A 7,437-nucleotide genomic window follows, 5' to 3' on the forward strand; every position below is an offset into this window, starting at 1 on the left:
CAATTTTTTTATTTTATTTTTTTGTATAACATACATTAAAAAAATAAAAAAATTTAAAAATAGTGTTGGTAGGGGTGTTCACTGTTTGGTTAACCGTTCGAACCGAGCCGAAACCAAAAATTCGATTCGAACCGAAAATTCGGCTCGGTTTTCGAATTTTTTGAAATTTCGGTTTTCGATTTGGTTCGATTTTTTATTACGGTTAACCGAACCGAACCCGTGAACCCCATTTTTTGTTTTTTTTTTAAATTTTAAATTTGACTTGGTATTTATTTTATTTATATTTCATTTATATTTGAAACTTAAAAGTGAGAAACGTTGGCTCAAAAAAAAGAAAGTGAGAAACGTGTTTCTTTAACTCTTTATTCTTATTTCTTAAACCGAAATCGCGATTTCTCCCATCTCTCAAATCTCAAATCTCAAATCTTGAACCCCTCGCTTGAGTCGCTCCTGCAGATCTTCGACTTCGACTTCGACTTGTCTTGACCCCTTGAACCCGTTGCCGTCGCCGTCGCCGTCGCTCCTTTCTGCTGCCCGCACGCCTCCTCTTTTGGCTTCCCTAATCCCCTCTTCCTCTTGTCCATCGGAACACAATGAAAATAAATTTCGAAGGTATTTTGCAATTTTTTCATGGTTTATAGTTGATTGACTCAGTTTGTATACTTTTATTTTTGGGTTTTTGTGAGATGTAAATTTGAAATTTTGGGTTTTTGTGAATTGTGAGATTTAATATGGGAGTGGGACGGCAGTAGTATGCTTTGTGAATTTGTGAAATGTAATATGGGAGTGGGACGGCAGTGGTATGCTTTGTGAATTGTGAATCTTTGTTCAATTTTTGTTCTCAAATCTCAATTTGGTTTATGTACAAATATATTTTCCGAAGCAGTTAAATGTTAATCACATGTATTTGACTCAAATTAAAATCGATTGTTCACTTTTTAAAAAATTAGTTCATCAACAGAAACTCAGAAATCTAAAAAAAAAAACGGTTAACGGAAAAAATCGAAATAAATTCGGTTAAAAATCGAACCGAACTGAACCAAACCGCTCCATTCGGTTAGGTTTTCGGTTCGGCGTTTCGGAGAACTGAAATTTTGGTTTAACCGAAAAACCGGTTCAGTTCGGGCGGTTTGAACCGAATGAACACCCCTAAGTGTTGGCTTCAAATTTTAAATCTTTTTTGTAATGGGCCTTCTTGTAGTGGCTTACACTTTAACGAAGAAAAGCCAAAAAAAACCCTTTCATTTCCATCGTTCTTGCTTCTCTCCCTCCCATGTTCTCCGACCCTAACTTTCGAAACTTAAAATGGAGAATCTGCATCAATGACGAGAAATCGATAATCTTGAAGAGGTAATTCTCCGTTTTCGTTTGTTTTAAGTTGTGATTTTTCGGTGGATTTAAACTTCTTTCTTTAATAACCATTCTAGTTTTCCAAAATATGTTATTATTGTGATTTATCGTTTTGTAGGTTGTGGCTCTAGGCGCCCGTCAATGGAAGCATTTAGTGGTTGATTTAGTTAAGTAATGTTTTTTTGTGATTACTGATTTGTGAGGAAAAAAAAGAAAGAAAAGCATTTTCCTGCCGTTTGTCAAACAAACTGCAAAAGGAGTTTTAATTAGTTCGTTTTGTTCGGTTTTAATAGGGAAAATATATTGGTATCGTTGATTGGAGAAAAGTTCGGGCGGTTCGGTTTTGCTAATTTGGGTTCGGCCCTTTCATTTATAACACTAGGAATGTTGTGGGCTTTTGTAAACCAACATCTACAACTTGGAGAAGAAATTAGAAGAAAAAAGAAAGGCAAATCTTCCTTCCACTTACGTTTGTTTTCATGAAAATGGATTGCAGTTTAGTTGCCGGTTGAGTTTCTATCAAGAGATATATCTGTCACTCATTTGTGTTGGAAAAGCAATTCTTTAAAGTGGACAAAAGAAATAATTCAAAGAAGAAATGAATTCATCATTTCATGGAGCAAATACGACAGTGAAGGTGTATAGACATCTTCTAAAAGCAGTTGGGAAACATGTTGGGAAAGAAGAATGCAAGGCCCATTTCACTGATTTTATCAAGAATGAATTTAGGAAGAATATCAACTTTGAGGACTCAAGGAACTTGAAGATTGCCAGTGATTACACCTTCTATCTTAACAGTGTCCATCATCACAAGGTGATTATTTCTGACTTCTTCACCAATGATACTCCTGTTGTCTGTTTGCTTTATGTTCGTAGCAAATTTATATACTAATATTTTGTGGTAACTGATTATAAGAAGAATAATTGATGCTATATATGATTTAAGAACAATTAAAATTTAGTATATAGTTTATGCATGAGGTATAGTATTGTTGTTGTATAATGTTTGATCAGCGTAATTACCTGTAACCGAATTATATTTTGTTTGTGACTAGGAATTTTTGAGCATTTGTGAGTACTTGATCTTTCTCATAGGTGTTAAGGGCGCAAAGCTAGGGTGTTTGGGAGAACTTATAAGCTTTTAAAAACAGCTTATAAGTTGTTTTAGAGCTTATAAGCTCTTTAAGTTTGTTTGGCAAATTTTTTGTCAAACAACTTAAAAGCGGTCAAAATAAGCTGTTTTTAAAAAAGTAAGGGGGAGGGTACTTTTTTCAAAAAGATCTTATTTTGATATTTTACTTCACCATATTATACTTATATATTTTATTAAATTCTCACAACGCCCTCTGTCCATTTTTTATGCATAATTTATCAAATTTTTTTCTAAATTAAAATTAAAAATAGTTTTATTTTTTAAATATATGTTTAATATTTATAATAAATTTAAAAGTATTTTTAAATGTATGTTACTATTTAAATTATTTTTATAGTATGTTACTTTTTTTGGTAATTTCAACAATAAAAAGATCTTATAATACCAAACTAATCAACATCTTTAAGTTGTTTAAAATAAGTCCATCCAAACACTTTAACAACTTATTTTTAAAATAAGACTTGACTGCTTATAAGCTCCCAAAACAACTTATAAGCTCCCAGAGCTTATAAGCAGTTTTTAATAAGTTTAGCCAAACACCCTCGCAAGGCGCAAAGGGTCCTGGAGCCTGAGGCGCACGCCTTATCGAAGCAAGGCGCACCATTAATATTTCAGAAAACTATATTTATTTAATGCTATTATATGATAAAACACTATTATTGAAATAATTAAGCTAAACAAAATATATCATATCATAAAAAATATTTATCTACTACTATTATTTTGTGAAAAGTGCATATTCTTTAAGAATGCAGTAAAAAAATATTTCATTCTTGGCATTTTTCTGCATTATTTGTAGTTTTCTAATCTAGAATACTAAGATTTAATATTTAGAATGTTGTGTGTAGTTAAGAAATCCTATTACTAGTAGATTTTTGTTTACTTTTATTTTTCTTTTTTACCATAATAATTGTAGGGATTTTCTCTACTAATTTGCAGTCAATCAAATTTAGATTCTAGTTTAAGGCAGATTGACAATTTAGATCCTAATTTATAGTTGTTATCTATCTATCTATAAATGTAATTTTCAAATATTTTGGGAAATGGAAACTCAATTAAATGTTCTTTAAATTAAAAAAGGGAAAATATATAACTTTCTAGCCCATTTATTTTATTCTAGGGTTTGATAGACTTTCCTTTTATTATGTTAAAATTAAAAATATAAAAGAAATGTAAAAAACAGAAAACAAAAACTGAGGCGGGCTCGCCTTATTAAAATGCTGCGCCTGGGAATATCCCAAGCGCAGCTTAAGGCGAGAGGCGCTCGCCTTTTCAAGGCGCCGAGGGGTCGCCTGGTGGCGCTTAAGGCGAGAGGGGCTCGCCTTTAACAACTATGATCTTTCCTGTTGCCTTTTTTGAATTTGTGTGCCTCTATCTAATATTTGTAATTCCTTTGTAGCTTTGTTATATGACAAGTTAACCTCGAAAATATTTCGCTACATAAAAAACTAAACAGTTCTTTACTGAAATTTACTTTATGGGGCTTCTACAGATCATGCATTGGCTTGAAAGTTTGATAAATTATGATGCAGTTGTTAACTTCGTACTTGGATTTGATTTGACACCACATTAAGTATATCTTTGGTGGTTCATTTGTAGGCTAATTGGGGGGAAAATATATGCAACTTCTGAAATAATGTTTTGATTCAGTACACTATTAAAGTCAATAGTGAGACTAAACATAATGCTCCATGTTTGAGGCTACATTCATCTTTATTAATATTTGAATATAGAACAAATTATTGCTAATTTTTTGGTTTCTGGTTCGGTTTATTGATAGGATTTATTGTTGTCATACAACATTGCGGTGGATAGGACGGATGAGATGAAAAAAATATTAGGGAAATCTGCTGCAAGTGTGGGCCTCAAGCTTCCTGATGCCTATCAACCTTGACTGTTTGTGAGTTGAAACTTTTTATACCAAGTTTTGGACGGTATATGTTTAAGCATGTCACCACTTTAAATTCTTATGTATAAGCATGTCGCTATGCTCAATTTTTATGCCTATCATCCTCAACTGTTGTCTGTTGTCTTTTGGTAAGTTAAAACCTTTTATGCCAAGTTTTGAACCATATTGTTTAAGAGAGTCGCTACTCAAATTTTTATGTTTCGAGAGAATGGTATCACGCTTTGTACGGATGCGATTCACATTGAAAGGTATTGGTTTCAATGCATTCCCTTGATTTCATGTACATAATTTATCGATCTTGTTTTCGCACGAATAGTTATTCAAATATCAAGGCGCCGGTGTTATGAGACTAACACTTTTTTCCAGGGGAGTTGTCTCACCCAAATAAGAAAATTTCAAATTTCATATCTATAATTAACAAAATTTTGTCAGCGTTGGATAGAAGTATTTCAAATTCATGAAATTCAAATGCACTTTTGTTGTTTAGAAAAGCAACACCATAAACATCAAATCCATTTTTTTATGTTTATATGGTAATTCATGATAATTATGATGGATTTTAAGTTCATCCAATAAACTGGTGATTTGAAATCCATTTTAATATATCTAACTATTGTGTAAATAATTAAGTTATGATTTAATATTTTTTTATATTTTATTGTTAACACTAAAATTGTAATCGAAATTTATAGATTTGAAATACTTCAATCAAAGCGTTAACCTTATGTACTTCACGAAACCTCTCTCCCCTAGGGCACCTCCAATGGAGGTTTACAATTTAAGGTTCAAAATATGAACAAAACAAAATGAACCTTCTACCTCAAAGTGAAAAAAAAAAAAAAAAAAAAAAACATGGTTCAAGAACATAAAACATGTTCATTTTTTAAAGGAGTTGAAAAGTTTATGGTAGGGTTTATTTACTCTCCCCCAAGGCCCAAACGCATGGAGATGTCGGGAAATTTGGCGCCACGTGCGTGTGAAGCTGTAGGCTGCATGTTTAATATTTTGTTTTTGTTTTTACCTATTTTGTTCACAATATTTGCATCTTGCTACCATTAGTAGTACACCCTTTTAATTTCAGTAGTCTTTTTTATAAAAAATATGAATTTTTAAAATATAACATTATACTCTATAAATTTAAAATATATTAATTAATAATTATGTAAAAACAATTTCAGTATTTTCTTAAAAAAATTTATGATTTTTTAATTGAAACTTGAAGCTTCTCGTGTGTTTTATAATTTTTAAAAAATTTATTAAATTATTAAAAGAATTAAGATATATGATAAATACATTAATTATATAATATAAATTATTATTATAAATATATATTTATTTAAATATATAAGTGTAAAATTATAAATGAAATAGTAAATAATAAATTATAATTGAAGAATGAACGTGTGATTGGATAGTAGGATCTCCAAAAAGTTGTGTTTTTTAGGTTTATGATCGAGGAGCAAAGATTTAAAAATTAGTGCGTTTTAATTTTTGATGTAACAATAAATATGACAAAAGTGAACCCATTTTATGGGTTCATGACTGAATGTGCCCTTATTCTCACCTTTTTAAAAAAGTTATTTCTAAACAATCAGATAATTTTTTGAAAACCAACAATCATTTTGTTAGGGATGAAAACGGGGCGGGTCTGGGGCGGGTTTAGCTAAATCCGGGACCCGCCCCGCCCTGCGAACCCGGCGGATCCAATTCGGGTTAGACTCGTTGGACCCGCCATATATTAAATAATTTTAAATTTATTATAATTAAAAATTTAAAAGTTTAAAAATTAACAAATATCATTAAATTTAATTTCAAATATAGATTTATAATATTTAAGAAAAAAAAAATTATTCTCACAAGTTTAAATTTATTACTTGTAATTAATTAATATTTATTAGCTAAAAAATATTATAATGATTTATTTTTATACTAAACATATCATAATAAAATAAATTCATTTCAATTCAATAATATTACACATTCAAATTATGGATAAAATATTATTATTTAGTATAATAATATAATTAAATATTATTAATATTACATATATATTTTATATATATATATATACATGAATATTTTAAATTTATATATATATAATACTTTGGCGGGGCGGGTCCGAGGCGGGTTTGGCCAAACCCGAGACCCGTCACGGATCCGCTTGTGGACCCGCCCCGTCGGGACGGGTTTGATGCGACCCGCCTCATTGTCATCCCTACATTTTGTAATGTCCCTGATTGAACAACAAAAATGCAGAAAATCTTTTTGTTATTTGGAAAATGGAGATGGCCAAAAATGTCAAATAAAAATTCCTAAAATATTGCGCCACTTTTTTTTCCCAGAAGTAATTAACATAAATAAATTTAAAATTTTATATCCATCAATAAAAAAAATTCCTCAAAATAAACTTAAAATTTTAAAATGAGTTCATACACAAAACAAAATGGTTCAACTAAAAAGTTTCATAAATTTCAAATGTGCTTTTGCGTAACAGTAAAAGGTTCGGACAACTGCCCTCCGCTTCGGACATCATCGTCAACTAGGATAACTTCAGTCATTCTCATCTGCATTGATAAAATCTAGTGAGCCTAGAAATTAAGCAAAAGTAGTTCTAAAGATAACTAATAATATACAAAAAAAAAAAAAAAAAAACACATGCATTCAGCCTTTATTCCTCAACTTTTTGTCAAAAATACATTTTCTTCACTTTGTTTTTCGAGCATAATCAATTCAAAAATAACATTTTCCTATCACATTTTAACAACGAACTTTTCCTCAAATCTTCAACTAAAAATCCTCAAAATATTTTATGAAGCGTGACCCAAAAATATTATGCAGTCATCAGTCATATTCGCTTGAATAAACATACAAACACTACAAGAAAAAGGACTTGTCACGGTGCGCAATGTGCGCCTCTGATTACTATCCACAACACGTTTCACGCTGCAAAATTATAAGCCGTTGAAAGTGAGGCATTATCTGCAGCATGCGTTGCACGCTACCGTTGATACTATTAATGGTGTGC

The 7,437-nt window shown here is 30.9% G+C and overlaps 1 long non-coding RNA gene across 4 annotated transcripts; it reads left to right on the top strand.

The window, feature by feature from the left end:
• Positions 1-419: 419 nt before the first annotated feature.
• LOC140865586 (uncharacterized) lies at positions 420-4,673 on the top strand. Of its 4 annotated transcripts, none has more exons than XR_012144640.1 (4): positions 420-612; positions 1,469-1,516; positions 1,644-2,164; positions 4,284-4,673. It is a non-coding gene; the product is annotated as an uncharacterized lncRNA (long non-coding RNA). The 4 variants fall into 4 exon arrangements; XR_012144641.1 differs by having other exon boundaries at positions 1,847-2,164; positions 4,284-4,671; XR_012144642.1 differs by lacking the exon at positions 420-612 and adding an exon at positions 620-1,350.
• The last annotated feature ends 2,764 nt before the right edge of the window (positions 4,674-7,437 follow it).

This window comes from Henckelia pumila, chromosome 4, assembly GCF_033568475.1.
Source record: "Henckelia pumila isolate YLH828 chromosome 4, ASM3356847v2, whole genome shotgun sequence".
Taxonomy (NCBI): domain Eukaryota; kingdom Viridiplantae; phylum Streptophyta; class Magnoliopsida; order Lamiales; family Gesneriaceae; genus Henckelia; species Henckelia pumila.